The sequence below is a fragment of the Crocuta crocuta genome, unplaced genomic scaffold (assembly GCF_008692635.1).
Source record: "Crocuta crocuta isolate KB4526 unplaced genomic scaffold, BGI_CrCroc_1.0 scaffold20, whole genome shotgun sequence".
In the NCBI taxonomy this organism is placed as follows: Eukaryota; Metazoa; Chordata; class Mammalia; order Carnivora; family Hyaenidae; genus Crocuta; species Crocuta crocuta.
Genome location: NW_027527932.1, coordinates 8,579,252 through 8,597,286, shown reverse-complemented (window position 1 = coordinate 8,597,286; position 18,035 = coordinate 8,579,252).

Genomic DNA, 18,035 nt, shown 5'->3' with positions numbered 1-18,035 from the left:
TAAATGGTTGGTGTATACTTTTTCATAGTAGTTTATCATTCTTGTATTTTTATGGCATCAACCATAATGTTTCTTCTTTAATTTCTAATTTTATTTATTTGAATCTCTTTTCTTTTATTCTAAGTCTAGCTAAAGGTGTGTCTATTTCATTTATATACTTAAAAAATCAGCTGTTAGTTTCATTTATCTTTTCTATTATCTTTTTAAGCTTTATATTGTTTATTTCCACTCAGATCTTTGTTATTTCCTCCCTTCTACTGACTTTTGGGCTTCATTTACTCCTCTTTTTCTAGTTCCTTTAGGTGTAAAGTTTGGTTGCTTGAAAGCCTCCATTTTTCTCAATATAGACATCTATTGTTATGAAATTCCCTATTAGAACTGTTTTTGTTACATCCTATAAGTTTTGGTATATTGTGGTTCCATTTGTCTCATATTTTTTTATTTCCCTTATGATTTCTTATTTGACCAGTTGGTTGTTTGAGAGCATGTTGTTTAATTCCCATAGATTTGTGATTTTTCTCCATTTCCTTCTTGTAATTGATTTCACGTTTGACACCACTGTGGTCAGAAAGGCTGCTTGATAGAATTTCCATCTTCTTTTTTTTTTTTTAATTTTTTTGAATGTTTTATTTACTTCTGAGAGAGAGAGAGAGACAAAGTGAGCAGGGGAGGGTCAGAGAGAGAGGGAGACACAGAATCGGAAGCAGGCTCCAGGCTCTGAGCTAGCTGTCAGCACAGAGCCCGACGCAGGGCTCGAACCCACAAACCGTGAGATCATGACCTGAGCCGAAGTCGGACGCTTAACTGACTGAACCACCCAGGCACCCCAGAATTTCCATCTTCTTAAACTTAAGACTAGTTTGTGGTCTAATATGTAATCTATCCTGGGGAACATACCACGTGTGCTGGAGAAAAATGTATATTTTGCCACTGTTGGATGAAATAATCTATGTATCTATATTAGGTTTATCTGGTTTAATGTGTAATTTAAGTCCATGGTTTCCTTATTAAATTTCTATCTGGATGATCTATTCATTACTGAAAGTGGGGTTTGGAAGCCCCTACTAGTATTACAGTGTTGTTTATTTCTCCTTCAGGTCTGTGATATTTGTGTTATATATTTAGTCTTCCAATGCTGGGCACCGAAATATTCATGAGAGTTCTATTCTCTTGATGCGTTGACCCCTTTATGATTAGATATTGCCTTTATTTCTCTCTGTTACAGTTTTTGTCTTAAATCCCATTTTCCCTGATATCAGTATAGCTACCCATACTTTTTGTTGGTTTCCATTTGCATGGAATACGTTTTTCTATCATTTCACTTTCTGTTTGTGTCCTTAAGGCTGAAGTAAGACTCTTATAGAGAACAGGTAGTTGAGTGCTGTTTTTTAATTCATGCAGTCACTGTATATCTTTTGATTGAAGAATTTAGTCTATTTGCATGTCAAGTAATTATCGATGGGTATGGACTTATTAGTGTCAGTTTGTTAATTGTTTTCTCATGCTCTTACACTTTTATCCTTTAATCCTTTTTTTACTTTCTTCTTTGGTGATTTGATGATTTTCTGTAGTGATATGCTTTCTTTTTACCTTTCGGGACTCTGCTATAGAAACAATAAGGTGGCACCTGGGCCACTCAGTCAGTTAAGTGTCCAACTCTTTATTTTGGCTCAGGTCATGATCTCATGGATTTGTGGGATCAAGTCCCACATCAGGCTCCACACTGACAAAGTGGAGCCTGCTTGGGATTCTCTCTCTTTCCCTCTCTCTCTCTTTGCCCCCTATTTATTTTATATAAATAAACTTAAAAAAAAACAATAACTTTATGCTTTGTAATTACCATGAAGCTTATGTAAATGCCTTATAATTATAACAGTCTTGTTTAAGCTGGTAACTTAACTTTAAATAAACACAAAACCTCTACATTATTACTCTCCTTCCCACCTTTCATAGTAATGGCTTTTTGTACTGTGACTCCATTAACAACTTAGTTTGGTTGTAGTTATTTTTTATACATCTGTTGTTTAACCTTTATACTAGAATTATAAATGACTTCCCTATCATCATTACAATATCAGAGTATTCTAAATTTAAGTATATATTTTTTACCTTTACAAGAGAGTTTTATACTTTTATACATTGTCATGTTACTAGTGAGCACCTTTTTGTTTAGGCTTAAAGAACCTCCTTTAAAATTTCTTGTAAGGCCAGTCTAGTGGCCTTCAGCTTGTGTGTGTGTGTGTGTGTGTGTGTGTGTGTGTGTTTTCTTTTCTTTTCTTTTCTTTATTTTTTTAGAAAACTCTATCTCTTCTTTGATTATGAAGCACAACTTTGCGGGGTAGAATTTTGCTGATAGGCAGGGTCTTTTCCCCAGCACTTTGAATATGTCATGCCAGTCCCCTCTAGCCTGAAAAAGTTTTACTGAAAACTATGCTGATAATCTTAGGGAAATTCCCTTGTACATAGTACATTGCTTTTGTCTTACCGCTTTTAAGATTCTTTCTTTGTTTTTAACTTTTGACAGTAGATCTCTATGTAGGTTTCCTTAGAGTCATTTTATTTTGTACTTTGTGGTTTTTAGCTCTGGATGCTTGTTTCTTTCCACAGGTTAGGAAAGCTTTCTGTCATTATTTTTCTGAAAGAGCTTTTCCCCCTTTCCCTAGCTCTTTCTGGGACCCCTACAATACACATATGAATCTATTTAATGATGTCCATAAGTCTCTTAAGCTATCTTTACTGTTGCTTATTCTTTTTCCTTTTTTGTTCCCCTGATTGGATGAATTCCATTGCCCTGCTTTTGAATTTGCTGAGGCTCTGCTCACTTGATCCAGTCTGCCTTTGACTTCCTCGACCGAAGTTTTCAGTTTAATTATTGTACTCTTTAGCTCTATGATTTCTTATTTTTGATATTTTATTTCTGTTGAAACTTTCACTTTGGTGTACATTGTTCTGACCTTGGTGAGCATTTTTATAACAGTTATTTTGAACTCTCTCTTTTGGTAAAGCCCTTATTTCCATTTCTAGAGATGTATCTTGCTCTTTTGATTGGAACATACTCTCCTCTTCCTTCATTTTTCTTGACTATGCTAATTTCTGCACAGTAGATAAAACAGCGACCTCTTCCGGTGTTTCCATACTGGTCGTGTGTAGAAAATGAACATCAATCAGAATGGCCCAAGCTCCTGGGTGTTTCTGAAACATCTTCAGTTGTCTATGCACCATATTTGTTCTTAGTGTCTCCCAGTAGTTGAGACTGGTTCAAGGCCCGTCTCCTGTACCCAGTTAAAAACTGCTTTCTTTGTTGTTATTTTATCATGAATGAATGCAAGCCTCATTGGCTATGAGATCAGGCTGATTTGGGAGGGGGGTTGTCCCCTGGATGGCAGCTATAAAAGTTGGAGCACTAAATGTGTCCATAATCTCCTTCCAAGGCGATGTTGGCAGCTTGTCTTCATTGTTGGACTAAACCTGAGGGAAAAGGTGGGGGATGTGCCGACTGGCTCTCGTAGGTCTGGGGAAGGTCACAGTCAGAATTTATGTGTGTTAATTAGAAGCTGGACCCTCCAGCAGCAGCTTGTAAAGTATATGGTGAAAGACTGGGAGGTGGGCCTTTTTGCTTCAACACTGAGCCCTGGGGGGATAGCCATTGTGAGTGCCCCTGTGTGTATGTGTGTGTGTGTATGTGTGTGTGTGTGTGTGTGTGGTGTCCATTTAAAACTGCTTCTTTGTTTGTTAGTTTTGTGGGACTTGTGAATGCAAGACCCAGTGGCCATCAGTCAGGCAGCCTGGCATCCATCATTGCAGTGCAACCAGAAAAGCTGGGGTGCCAGATGCATGTCCATTCTCCTCTGGAGAGGTGTGAGCAGCTTGGTTTTATCATTTGAGTGAGAGGGAGGGAGAAGGGAAGTGCCCACCTGCTCTCCCAGGCTCTGGAAAAGATCATGGCCAGCCCCTAGCTACATGCTAAGTAGAAGCTGAGCCCTCAGACAGTAGCATGTCAAGTATGCCCTTGACTCCTTCCAAAGACTGGGAGATGGACATTTTCGGCCGCTCCCTCTGTGCTAAGCCCTGAGGATATGTGGTGGTGAGTGCTCACACACGTGCCCATTAAGAACTGTTTCTTTTTTTAGGAGAGTCTGGTAGCCTCCTGGGTTCAAGCTCCTTTTACCGTCTGAACTAGGTACTTTGGGGGTCCGTCCCTTGGGTGGAAGCCTTAAAAGTTGGGACCTTGGATGTGCAGTCCTTTACTTCTTAGGGAGAAGCTGGGACCTGGGGTTTCCTTCACAGCTGGATGACAGTGTGAGAGGGTGGGCTTTATGGTGTGACTGCGTCTCAACCATTCTTACCCATTTCGTCGTGGATATCCTCTCATCTGCTTGATGTAGAGAAGTCGCTCTGCAAGCTTCTGGATTTCTCTCAGAGGAAATGATTCTGTAGGGAGCAGCACATCTGGTGTATCCGTGTGAGGAGGAATTCAGGGGTTTCCTCTGTTGCCATCTTGGTTCTTCTTTTCTTTCTCTTCCTCAAATTCCTAACCCTAAACCAGCTTCTATGGGGCGCCTGGGTGGCTCAGTCAATTAAGCGTCCAACTTCGGCTCAGGTCATGATCTCACAGTTCATGGGTTCGAGCCCCACGTTGGGCTCTGTGCTGACAGTCAGCTCAGAGCCTGGAGCCTGTTTCAGATTCTGTGTCTCCCTCTCTCTCTGACCCTCCCCTGCTCACACTCTGTGTGTGTGTGTGTGTCTCTCTCTCTCAGAAATAAATAAAACATTAAAAAAAAATTTTTAAACTAGCTTCTAAAGTCTGCCCCCATGAAAACTTCTCTTCCTAACTGTCGCCTTCCTCATTCTGTAACAGGCTGCTTCCAAAGCACGTGTCACCCCCCATTACACGAACACATTTGCCTCACTCCCGGTTCATACAGAAAAAGCTTAACTTGTGGCCAATTTCAGAGTCTGAGTCATTTTTCCTTTACTGTTTTGTCAAAGCACCACTGAGGCGGTGAGTATTAAATCCACTTGTTACCATCTCTGGGGACATATGTAGGGGAGCCACCTGTGTAATGTTTTCTCCCCAGTTAAATTCAGTCTCTTTATCCAGCATGAAATATTTCCATTATAAGTAGTCAGAGAATGATACCTTACCAGGACCCCCATGAGGCCTATAAAATGGAAAAGAAAAAAGTCATCTACTTTGAAAGACGTTGGTCTGGGAAGCTTTATGGCCCTATTTTACACTTTACCAGCCAGAAGTTTTGGCAGATTTCCCATTAACTTATGGAGCCCAAGGCAAGCGTTCTGGAGTCGCCTTGATCTAATTACAGCAGGATTTCAATGTGTGCCCAATGTCAACGAGGGGTGTTAAAGGGTGGCCCTCAGCTTCACGAGAGTTTCAAGTGGAACAGCATTTGCCAGAAGTGCACCGAACTCCCCGGAGAAGCGTGTGGTTAGCCGTGTGTGAATGTGACTCTCTGTTTCTGAGTGGAATTCGACATCGTCCTTGTGTTTTTATTGTGGAAACGGAATTGCATAATGGACGCAGTCCTCGTGGAAAGGGTAGATGATAAAACAGAGCTTTAATTTCTACTGGCCAGGTGACGGAGGCAAAAGTAGATCTGTTTTATCTAGTGGAGATGGAGCGGATGAGTGAAATGATCCCAGGGAAGCAAGTCAGCCTCCTGTGTGGAAGAGATTTCCAGGGAAGGAAACACATCTACCTTTCTCTCTGTCTGCGGGCACTGCCTTCTATGAACAATCAACTTGACTTTTGTCCATTCACTGTATTTCTAGCAACACACAAAGTAGTGACACATTTGTGAAGTAAAATATATCCACCGAAGTGTATTTTACCACCGTGCAGAAGATGTTCCATAAATGTTAACAAAATCAATAAAATGTTAAATGCGTTACTATTGGACAGAATCAGTCTTCACGCAGAAGGAAATGCAACTCAGCCTATCTCACCCATACTTCCTTGACCTAATCATTTTTTCCATGACTATGTATAAGACTACTGTGTTAAAAGGTTATTATTTTCTTATGAGTCTGTGATGAAGAGTTCTTCTTCCTTCCCTGGCTTCATCTTGTACAAGTCTGTAATAGCATCCATTAATGTAAACAGTAGCTGTTTACCACATGCATATGGTATCCTGGATTCTGGGGACAGCTGATAAACAATATTAAATGACCTCTGCACTCGGTTAGCATACAGGCTTATGGAATAACAACTCTTGATGTCTGAGCCCTTCTTAGGTGCCACGTTAGGCACCTTGTTTGCCTTTCCAACGCTTACTAAAGCTATGTTTCATCATCCCCATTTTATAGATGGGAACACTGAGGCTCTGAGCTTAAATGACTTCTCTAAGGTTTCACATCTAATAGAGATCAAAGTCTGGCTTTGAAACCATTTCTGTCCATCTCAGTAGTAGCTCTTTAATATTTTGATTTGGACAAAACAGCATAACGATTATATATTAGTAAGCCACTCACAAATCCTAAAATTAATCCTAAATTTACATCTGTGGAATCCTGTATCTATGTTCTACCTTCTGCAGTAAAAGTCACTGTACTTTCATAAAGTAAGCTTTTATTTCTGAAAGTTTGTTTCTTAAGCCATTGTCTTTTTTCTACCATAAGATACAAACCAACGGGTGAAAAATGAAAACAAAAATGACCACTAAGAGAAACTGTTATATCCTGGTTTAACATCATTTCTTTTCACTAACTCAAAATGTGACCTCATGATACAGCTCTAACTAAAACACTATTATTTTTTGTAGTATTGCATTTCTGGCTTTGGAATTTGCATGATGTTTAATGTCACCTACTTCTAGACAAAGATAAACCATAACTGATAGAGAGGAAGAATTTTCTGACATAAAGATTTGGGAAAACAATATTCACCAGACTTCAAATTTAATTTTGCAACTATTTCTTTGAAATAGTATTTTCATCAGTATTTAGCCAAGTTTTTTACTTAGTTCATGAACATATTTTCTCACCTGTCAAATAAATTTATATATTTTTTTCTTCAAGCTGTTTTTTTCCCAAAAGATAACATTATTTTGTTACTGATGCCATTTTAGGTTCTGTTTTACTGGAAGGTGCTTTGTTTCCCTGGCAGTGATAAGATCAATAATGTATTCTATAGAAATCGAATAAATGATATCTTCGACTCATGATTAAGTAATGATGAGGATTGTGATGGTTGATTTTATGTGTTAACTTGACTAGGCCATGGGGTGCTCATATAATAGGTAAATACTTTTCTGATTGTTTCTGCGAGGGTGTTTTTGGATGAGATAGCATTTAAATCAGTAGACTGACTAAAGCAGATTGCTCTCCCTGGTGTGGGCGGGTGGGCCTCATGCAATCAGTTGAAGGCCTGAAGAGAACAAAACTTTGACCATCCTCCTGGTAAAAGAGAATTCCACCTGTCTGCCTTCAAATTAGGACATTGGTATTTTTCTGCTTTTGGACTGAAACTGAAACATTAGCTCCACCTGGATTTCATTAAAGGGGGACTACATCATTAGTTCTGGCTCTCAGGCCTTTGGACTATAAACATTGAGAACAAGGAATTGGCTCACGTGGTTACAGAGGTTGACCAGTCCCAATATCTGCAGGGTGAGTTAGCAAGTAGGAGACCCGGCAACCTCGATAGCGTAATTCTAGTCTGAATCTAAAGACCTGAAAACCAGAAGAACCGAGACCCAGGAAGAGGTGGTGTTTCAGTTTCAGTACAAAGGCAGGATCTTACTGGTTCTGTTTTCTGATGATGATGATGATGACGATAGTGATGGAGAAGAAGGAGGAGGAGGAGGAGGAGGCAGAGGAGAAGAAGAAGAAGGAGAAGAAAAACAAGAAGAAGAAGAAGACGAAGAAGAAGAAGAAGAAGAAGAAGAAAGCAAGATACGAATGCCTTGGTGGTGGTGTGGTGGTGGCAATAGTAGTGAACTTAGTTTTGTTAGACAAATAGATTTTTAACCAAAAATTTTAGCTTCTAAATCTTATGCTGCATGGGGAAAAAGAAATTAAGATGTTTCCTTGAGTTTTTTAATCTGTCATTCATTCATTATACTCATTACTAATCTACTCTGTAAAAGACATTTATGCAAAATCTTTATAATTAAAAATCTTTGTCTATAGGCATTTTCCTTCAAAAAAGCAAATAATACATTATATACATATGTTTATACATATGTGTATACATTAATATATATACAACATAAAATAAGTAGCAGCTAAACACAGGATGAATAAAGAAAAAGAAGAAAGGGAGTATTCATGAAGAATTAGAAAAGTTTTAATAGCGTAGACATTTTTGGGAAGTGATGCAGGGAAAAAATAATGAGTGGATATCATGGGCCGAGTGAAGAAGTATGAGCATGTCTGGCGAATGTACATAAGATATGATAGATTTCTCAGAGACCATAGCTGTTTTAAGATAAGACTATAAAACTCATATTGAAGTCTTCACAAGTTTATGGTTTCTAAAATTGTGTGTTATAAATTGAAAGGCAAGGCAGTTTCATTTTACCCCAGAAAATAAGAAGATTGTTGACCCAATTGTGACACATTTCATGGTCACAGAAGGTGTGCTTTTTGTAAACTGTCAAGAAATTTTATCAACTATATCAAAGAGTTCAGGGAGATACATTGGGTGTAGCCTTAATTTCAAGCTTGCCTAGCCATTTGCCTGGTCAATACAGCTAAAAATGCATGATACTTTATTTAACAAATTTATCTCTTGCCAGAATTTTCAGGAACTTCCCCAGGGACAAAAGAAATTTTTTATGCATTGCTCCTTTGGCACTACTTATAATGCACTACTAGGTTAACTGTATTTGATGTAGAGTTTCTGGATTATCCAAAAGCTTTGCAAGAAGCTTTATTTCATTCTTTGTTTCTTCCATTAAAAAAAAAAAAACAAAAAACACTTAGAGCTCCTGGGGGGCTGAGTCAGTTAAACGTCTGACTTCAGCTCAGGTCATGATCTCATGGTTTGTGAGTTCAAGCCCCGCGTCAGGCTCTGTGCTGACAGCTCAAAACCTGGAGTCTACTTCTGATTCTGTGTCTCCCTCTCTCTCTTTCCTCCTCACCTGGTAGTATTCTCTCTCTCTCTCAAAAATAAAATAAAACATTAAAAAATTTTTTAAATAAACAATAAATAAATAAAACTAAAAAAACACTCATAAGAAAATGGGTTTTGAGGAACTTCTCTATCTTTTGAAAATTCTCTGTAATTTGTAGAATTAATCATAAACTTTGGAATATAAGTACAATTGCAGGGGTGATTAAATTAACTCAATGTAGAGCGCACCTTTACGGTAATTCTTAAAGTCTCTCCTAATTTGACTCTCGTATTTACTAAGTAAAAACATTTTTAAACCACTAGATTTCAAGGAACTTTTTTTCGAAAGGTCTAGAGTGTTCAGAAAAGAGTAGGCAGTCTTTACCTTCAAAGAATGAAATGGCAGAGGTAAACCAGGAAATTGTTAACAGTATGATCGATGCTGAAATAAAGATATGCACAGACAGACCTGTGATTTGAGAGGCCAAAGTAAGAACAGAGAGGATAATCACTTTCTACCTGTTGGAGAGAGACACAGAACGTTTCTATGGAAGGTTAATGCTTCAGAAAAGATGCAGGAGGTAGAAAAGATATGAAACAAGTAACAACAGCATTCCAGGAAGAGACGAGAGAGGTTAAATATATAAGCAAAGTTGGTCCATCCAACATAATCGGCCTTCCTTCGTTACATCCTGGTGTGTCATCTTGGATCTTTTCGTTTATCTCTTCACAAGTTCTCGTGTGGCTATCACTTACCTGATGTACCAGAAGCATGCAGTAGAGGTCAAGCAATGATGCTCGAACCATATGAACAATACGTACACATCAAGTAAGTCGAATTTCTCCATCATTGAGGCACGCCAGAAGTTATCTACTGAGAAAACATCTGGAAAAAACAGGTGATACCTGCAAGGCATCCTTTCCCTGTGTTAAGAAGACTCATCCGCTTTCACAGAAAGCCTCCTTCTGAGACTTTCTGGAATAATACTGTCTTGGCTTTGTTTTTGCTTATAACTTTTATTCACATTGCAATTAAAATACTTGTGAGATGGATTATAAATTCAAGCTGTTGTCACACATTCACATTGTAGTAGAAGTAATTTTTAGATTCTGTTTTTCATAGCAGCTTTTGATGAGGGGAAGGGGTGATAGAGTATGAGGGTGAGGGTTCACTAAAGAAAGAAGAATATGACAGCCATGAAGGTGAATGTAACGCTGAGACCTGGGGGTAGCTCATTCTTGAGCATAGAAGCCTCTCAATAACATTGAACATTCATTGTTCAACGAATGAAGAAAATGTATAAATAAAATCTCAGTGAATTATAATGTTGTATGGAGCTGTTTCTAATGGCCAGAAACTATTCATTTTATCCTTCCCTTTGACAAAGGTTAATCCTCAAAGAGAGAAAAACAAAAGGAAGATATTTTTGTGGAAGAAGAAACCTTCCAAATTCCATCTTACATTTTTTGTATTATGTGGCAGTGCTTTTTAAAAAAAATCACAGAGAAACGCATACCTAAAAATAAAAAGAAAATAGGGTAGATCATAAAAATTTAAAAGGGACAAGTAGAATTCTAGACTAAAGCCATTCAGGGCAGCAATTGACTTAATGAAAAATACTACACAAGACAATGATAATGTTCAGTAATTTAAGAGGCATAGACATAAGAACGCAAGGCTTAAAGACATCATAAGAAATCTAACACAATATCCACTGGCCCAGGATAAGGCTGTGGAAAGGATACTCAGCAACCTTTCAACTTGGAACTCATGACAGCTAAAGGCTTGGAGCCATGCTGACCAGATTATAGAAAGAAAAGATAAAGTTAAGGTTGCAAGTAAACAACAATGCTTTGTATAGTGAAAAACAACACAAGATTTCAATTTTGTAGCATAGAAGCTCCAATGGAAAAAAAATAACATAAGAAGAATATAATTCTCAACGCTTTTCTTCCTGAAACGAAGAAGAAATTTATCTCTCTTGTGTTCTCCAAGCATCATGTTTCTAGCACAAGGCAGCAGTTCCTCATCACGCTTCAGCTGGTCATCTTTAATGGGGCATGCTGACCCTGTGAAGAACATCTTCAGGGGAGGGTCAACAGGATGGCTGCCATTTTCTTTCCCAGTCCCAAGTGCTTCATCTAGAAAAGAAATTCGATGTTGAACTAAATTAAAGGGCGGGAAAAGTAGTAAAAATGGAAACTGTGGAGAAGAGGGGAAACAAAAGAACCACCCTCTCTCTTTCTTCAGATTCAGTGCCTTTCTTTCTTTTTTTTTTTAATATCTTAAAACAATCACAAAAAAGTTATGTTTAATTTAACAGTATGTTTCAGTTGAACACTACTTTAACTATGACATATTAAAACTGTTATACAAATGAACAGTGAACATATTTCCTAAATATTAGTCTGTAAAAGTAGATTTTCATCTATAAATTCATTATAAACTATTTGTAAAAAAAAAAAAAGAAAATTGATAATGAATTTATAGATTCAGTGTCTTTCTTTTTTTTAATATTTTTATTTATTTCTAGGAGAGAGAGAGACAGCGTGAGCAGGGGAGGGTCAGAGAGAGAGGGAGACACAGACTCAGAAACAGGCTCCAGGCCCTGAGCTGGCAGTCAGCACAGAGCCCGACGCGGGGCTCGAACCCACGAACCGCAAGATCATGACCTAAGCGAAAGTCGGACGCTTAACTGACTAAGCCACCCAGGTGCCCCAGATTCAGTGTCTTTCTAAAACATGCTCAGAATCCTCTGTCTGCACCCAACTTACTTCACTCCTGCCACCTCAGCAGCTCCTCCTTTCCCCACAATGGCTCCTGAAGGAAGAGCTGCTGTGTCCATGTGGTCACAGGCTAGTCAGTCCCCGAAGCCCTGAATCCCTGGTGTCTGGTTTCTGCCCCCTGTCATGTATCTGAAACATCCCTCTAGTGGCTGTTACCTAGAATCAGTTTTCCTGGCTTTCATCATCACCTGCAACTTTTATATTAAAGGCCGCCATTATATTAACCCTCCTAAGCACACCCCATGTGTTCCATGACTGTTCCTTCTTCTGGTCACTTCACTCTTTTCCCAGCGTTCCTTGCCCAGCCCTCTTCCGTTCCAGGTATACGTGTCCCTCCCCAGGTGATCTCACTCCCTCTGAGTGGGTTGCAACAGCGAATCCAATGCACCACTAGTCAATGATTTCTGATGCCTGGTCATATATTTTTAACTTTCTCCTAAATATCGTTGCCTGTATATGGCACTAAGACTTTGAATTCAAAGATATTTATATCAATGAACAACTAACAGTTATTGAAGACTTTCCATGTGCCAATTGGTATTCCCAGTGTCTAACACAGTATTTTTTCTTTCAATCCATACAACCACCATCAAAGGGAAGCACTACCATTTCCCTCATTTTACTGATGAGAAAACTGAGGCAGAGAACAAATAAGTAATTTTCCCAAATTCACAAAGATAACCTGTAGAGCTGGGTTAAGAACACAAGTGTTTGGAAAATCTCCCCTAAATTAATTGTTGCTCCTTATATCTGTTACTACAATCCTATTTCCATTGTTTAGATCTTAACATATAGGGTTGAGTTTTCATTGTTCCCAATACTCTCCTCTCTGTACCAGATTACTTGTAAGCACCATTGGTCTGTTTAAACATATTTACCATCGCTTCTTGTCACTTCCAAATACTACCAGTGCAATAAATGTCTTAAATTCCTCTCTTCAGCATGACCACAGTTGCCTGATTACCGGTGTCCTCATCTCCAACATCTCACTCTCTAAACTTTTGTACATACCTCCTTCCTATATAAAACCTCTAAAGCATAACTCATGTCACATCTAATGAAAAAAGCCAAGTCCATCAAATAAAGCCTTAACCTCTTATCCTAACATTCAAGGCCATCTGCCAACTAGACCACTAAATATTTTGTAAAGTCACTATCAAATTGTAACTCAATTTGCCCTACATCATATAGTCTCCTCTATCTTGACTCACTCACCATCCCCCTGATTTATTTATTCATTTGTTTGTTTATTCTTTCATTTTTTAAATTATAAAACACCATGTTAATAGAGCATCATAGTAAGATTTATAAGACATAATCAAAATTCCAACTGTGAAAATTTTTATTCTTCTAGGTCTACTTCAAATTGTCACTTATTCCGTGTTCCTGATCCCCTTAGTCAAGTTCTTTAGAGGAAGGAGTGAGTTGGAAGATCAAGTCAGGCAAATAATAAAGCAAGACAATGGGGATTTCCTAATTCTCATTCTTTTAAAAATGAAAAGTGGATGACATTTTTGTTATTAGTAGATCAGGGAAGATGATTGTAGTGCAGCAATGAATTGTCAGTGAAAAAGAGAATCTTAGAAGATTAGAATAACTTCACAAGTGTGAACCTAGAGACAAAAATCACCATGAGATAAAGTGTTAAAAACAGATATGGGGAGTCAATCCTGGAAGGGGGGAAACCTTAAAAATAAAGACAGTTACACTTCAAGGTTATACAGGATCTCGACAGAATTGAAAAGACTGGCTGTAAAGATAAGGAGAGAATCTTTCAGCCCCTCTGCTGTGAATTTCAAGATTCCATTTTTATTCACTTACTTTTTCAGAAAATGGTTACTGAGTGAGCACTTACTATGTACATGTTATAGGCACTGGTTATAAAGCAGTGAATCAGGCAGATGTGTTCCCTGCTCCTAGAGTCTGAGCAAAGCTTCAGTGAATGGAAGTAGGACTTTAAGGAAAGCCTCAGGACAAATGGTGCATGCCAGAAGAAGGAGCCATTCGGGAAGAAGAGCAGATTAAAGTCTGGTGCTGGATGAATTGTCAGACTGGAAATGGAATCATATCTGGGAGCATGATGCCTCCTAGCAATTGCAAGGTGGGCAGGATTTGTTTCGCACAGAATTACTTTTGGCCCAAACTCATCCATGTCCTAAGTCTTACTATGGGAGTTCCCACCATGTAGTATCTGCTCTTGCAGATATATTAGGAATACTAATTACTGACCCCAAAGGAAAGGGAAATGGAGAGAAGGTGGGAGAGCAGGAAAGAAGGAAGGAAGATTGGTTGGTTCTGGCGTTACACATAGAAGAGTGAGTTTAGAACTAACTTGGACGGAGGTAAATTTTTACAAATGTAGCTTCGCTTACCCGAAAGAAACTGGAGAACAGAGTCATACTCTCTGTTGCAAGGAAAAATAGTGGTGAAATGGAATTATCCTGCCTCCATTTTTGTAACATAAGTTAGTCCAGGTCCGGACAATTACAAAGCAGAATAAGGCAATTGTCAAAAAGCATCTTGGAGAGAACAGATTGTATTTTTCTGGATCCTCCAGAAGCAGAAAAATAAGGTTTGGTTCCGCGAACGGCTGTGCATATTCTTTCAGGACTCAGGGCAAAACTGCCTTCGAGGCAGGTCTATGGAATTCCAAGATGGCAGTGTGGCTAATAGTCCGAGGATCACAAGACACTGGGGCTGTGGAGAAGGTGGGTACTATGTTTGCTTGGAAAGTTCTCTGGTATGAATGCTCATCAGAGCAAGTAGGAGCTGTGTGTCTAGATGGAGCCCATGGCGAGTCCCCTTCAGAATGCCCAGGTAAAGAAACACTGTTGGCCTACCGGAGATCTCCTGAGATCCCACCACAGCAAGTTCCGACATTTTGTAAGATGACAGTGTTGAAATGACCCCTACTTGAGAACAGAGTCAATCTGAAGATGAATGTTTTCCTGGGAATTTAGGATGGAGAGGGCATGCAAGAAAATTTCTCACAGCTATACCGTTCCAAGTTTAGAAGCGAGCTGGCATCCTGGAAATCTAAAATCATGGAGATGGCCGCTTGGCTCTCTTGTCTACGGTTTCACTGATCAGACTCTTGACTAATTCACAGCCGTGTGATCCTGCACTGAAATATTCATTTACTTCCAAAACCATACCTCTATTTGATTTGCCAGTTGAAGTAGACCTGTTGAAAACGGCATGTTGGCTTCCCAATTTTGTGGATGTAGGGCAAGACCCAGGGCACTCAACCTGTCCTATTGACCTGTTGGTTCATGGGAAACTGAGATCCATGAAGGGCTCATGTTAACACTCATTCAACTTTGTAGATGCTGAAGGAGCCCCCAACTCTCCACCTCCTGGGAGGAGAGTGGAGGGGTGGGTGCTGTAGAGGGACACCCAACTCACATGGAGTATCTTTGTGAGATCCTTCTAACAGAGACGGGGGGGCGAGGGGGGAGACATCAAGGGGAATGGCCTTCTGGATGTTAGTTTCTCTTTATTTAATTTGAGAGAATTTATTTCACTTCTCAGACTTGAATTTCTCTCTGGAAATTTAATAACTGAAGGTACCTATAGATACCATAAGTAATGAAAACCAAAATTTGGAGTGCTTTGTGAAGCGTTTATTGTCTAATCTCCACAATTTCATAAGAAGTGGCCCAAGTGTCCTAACCATTGGATAGGAGCAGATGGGATGTGACATTTTAGGGTTTAGCAATTTTGTTTTTGCTCTCCACTTTGCACCCACTTTTTAATGAGGGGTGAGAAGTAACTAAGGAGATCTGTGCTGTCCTGACATACATTGTTCCACCTTTATTTGTGTTTTGTTTGTTTGAGATACCAAGCCCATACATGGTACCCATCCCTCGTCTTCTGATGGATGAGCTGTCCTTAATCCTTGACCTGCTACCCCTGAAAATGTTGGGGAAGCCATTGGTACCTTGGATCTATTTAATTGGTAGTGGGAGGTAAAGCCCTGCGGAGGAGCTCTTTAATCTGGTTTCCATGAGAAAATCTCTCTTTGGGGATTATTAGGAAAAGAATTTCAACTCAGATTGTGGGTGAAAATAAGAGCCCTGAAGCTGGAGTCATGAAGCATGGTGTTCATTCTAGAATCTGCTACAACTCATTTCATTTTCTTAGATCTGCCACACCCCCTTCATGTTGCTTTTGTACTCAAGCTTGTATCAGACTATTTTGGTTTCCTTTAATGTTTCAACAAAGAATGATTTACTGAGAGCCCATTATATGCCAAGCTCTCCATTGGACACTAAGGAAACTTCTGTCGCTATTGGGGATTGAAAACAATATCTGTCCCCTCTTGGATAGAACGGTCTAGTGGCAGTGTCGGCCATTAGCAAATCGTAACCAAAAGACCCTCTATAATTATAATTTCGAGAATGCCTTTGCATTGTAAATATGTTTTAATTTTTTTAAATTTTTAATGTTTTATTTACTTCTGAGTGTGTGTATGTGTGTGTGTGTGTGTGAGAGAGAGAGAGAGAGAGAGGGAGAGACAGTGTGAGCAGGGAAGGGTCAGAGAGAGAGGAAGACACAGAATCTGAAGCAGGCTCCGGGCTCTGAGCTGTCAGCACAGAGCCTGACGCGGAGCTAGAACCCGCAAACCGGGAGACCATGACCTGAGCTGAAGTCGGAGGCTTAACGGACTGAACTACCCGACGCCCCTGTTTTAATTTATTTTTAGCTTGTGTGTACTTTATTCTTGCAAGGAAATGAAGCTTTGAAAGTAAGCATCTGCAAGGTGAGTAACACAGCCTAAGTTACTCCTGACCTACTCCTTGGTGCAGGAAGTTTAAGCTCTTGGAAAAGAGGAAAAAAGTGGCTTTAGTTACTTAGCTAAAGGTCTGTGAACTTTAAAATTTGTATAATAATTCCTGTGTTTCAGGGGTTAGTGGATTAACCCAGCCCAACATTTGCTGGAAAAGAAACTTCAAGAATCCGTTTAAAGATTCATATCAGTGCATGTCACTGTTGAGAGGCAGTCAACAGCATGTAGCTCTGCTCCCAGTGCCTGTGGGCTTTCCCACGAGAAACATAATCGTTTGGTCAGCACGGCTACAATGATGCTAGTCAATTTTGTCTTTAAAAAAGTCAACCTTTGGCATCTGTATTATTGCAGTGTTCTTGTCCTATTTAGCAAATGTACAGAAAATAGATGTGACTAATTTCCTCCATGCTTGCAATTCAGTTATTTTTGTCCTAAAACCTAAGAATTTGGGGAAGAAAATGTTTCCTCTTTAGTATCCATGACAGCTTTATTTTCCTCACTCTTCTCAAATTCCAAAGTACTGGGAAATCTTCTTCCTTAAGGGTTCCCTTTCATTTTTAGCTTCTTTGTAGATGGATTTTTAAGAATGTTGTTTACAAGGGCTGCTGGGTGGCTTAGTCGCTTGAGTGTCTGACTTCAGCTCAGGTCATGATCTCACGGTTTGTGAGTTTGAACCCCACAGCAGGCTCTGTGCTGACAGCTCAGAGTCTGGAACCTGCTTCAGATTCTGTGTCTCCCTCTCTCTCTGTCCCTCCCCCGCTCATGCTCTGTCTCTCTCTAAAATACATAAACATTAAAAAAATTAAAAACAAGAAAATTGCTTATAGACAACGTATGAAATCTTTTTTTATTAAAAGTTACGTTAAATAAGCAAAGCTTCTTCTCATTTAAAATTTATAATAGGAGAGAAACAATTAACACAAGATAAGATCATTGTGAATATAACAGTAATGGAGCCCAATTCTTCCAGGCATGTTTTGATACCCCTGGAGCCCTTTGTGCCCAGATCAATCCCAGCATGTTACTGTACATTATGTTGAATGCGATCAACCAAGAACTCTTGTGTTTTCTTCCAGGAGCTCAATTAGCTGAGGAAATAATATATATCATTACATTGACAGAGGTATATGCCTAATTTACTTAAATTTCATATACCCAAAATGGACTCAACAATATGTTTATATCATTGTGCTGCTGTGTCAAAAGACTGTAACCCTAATAGATGTAGAATGCCCAAATGTCCCAGTCATTGTCCCAGCCCAGGGAGTATAGACTAACACTATGGACCTTGGGCTAACACTATGAGCAAGAGAGACAATATTTCTTCCCCATATTCTTGTTTCTATTGCTGCTGGAACAAATCACCATATACTCGGCTGCTCAAAA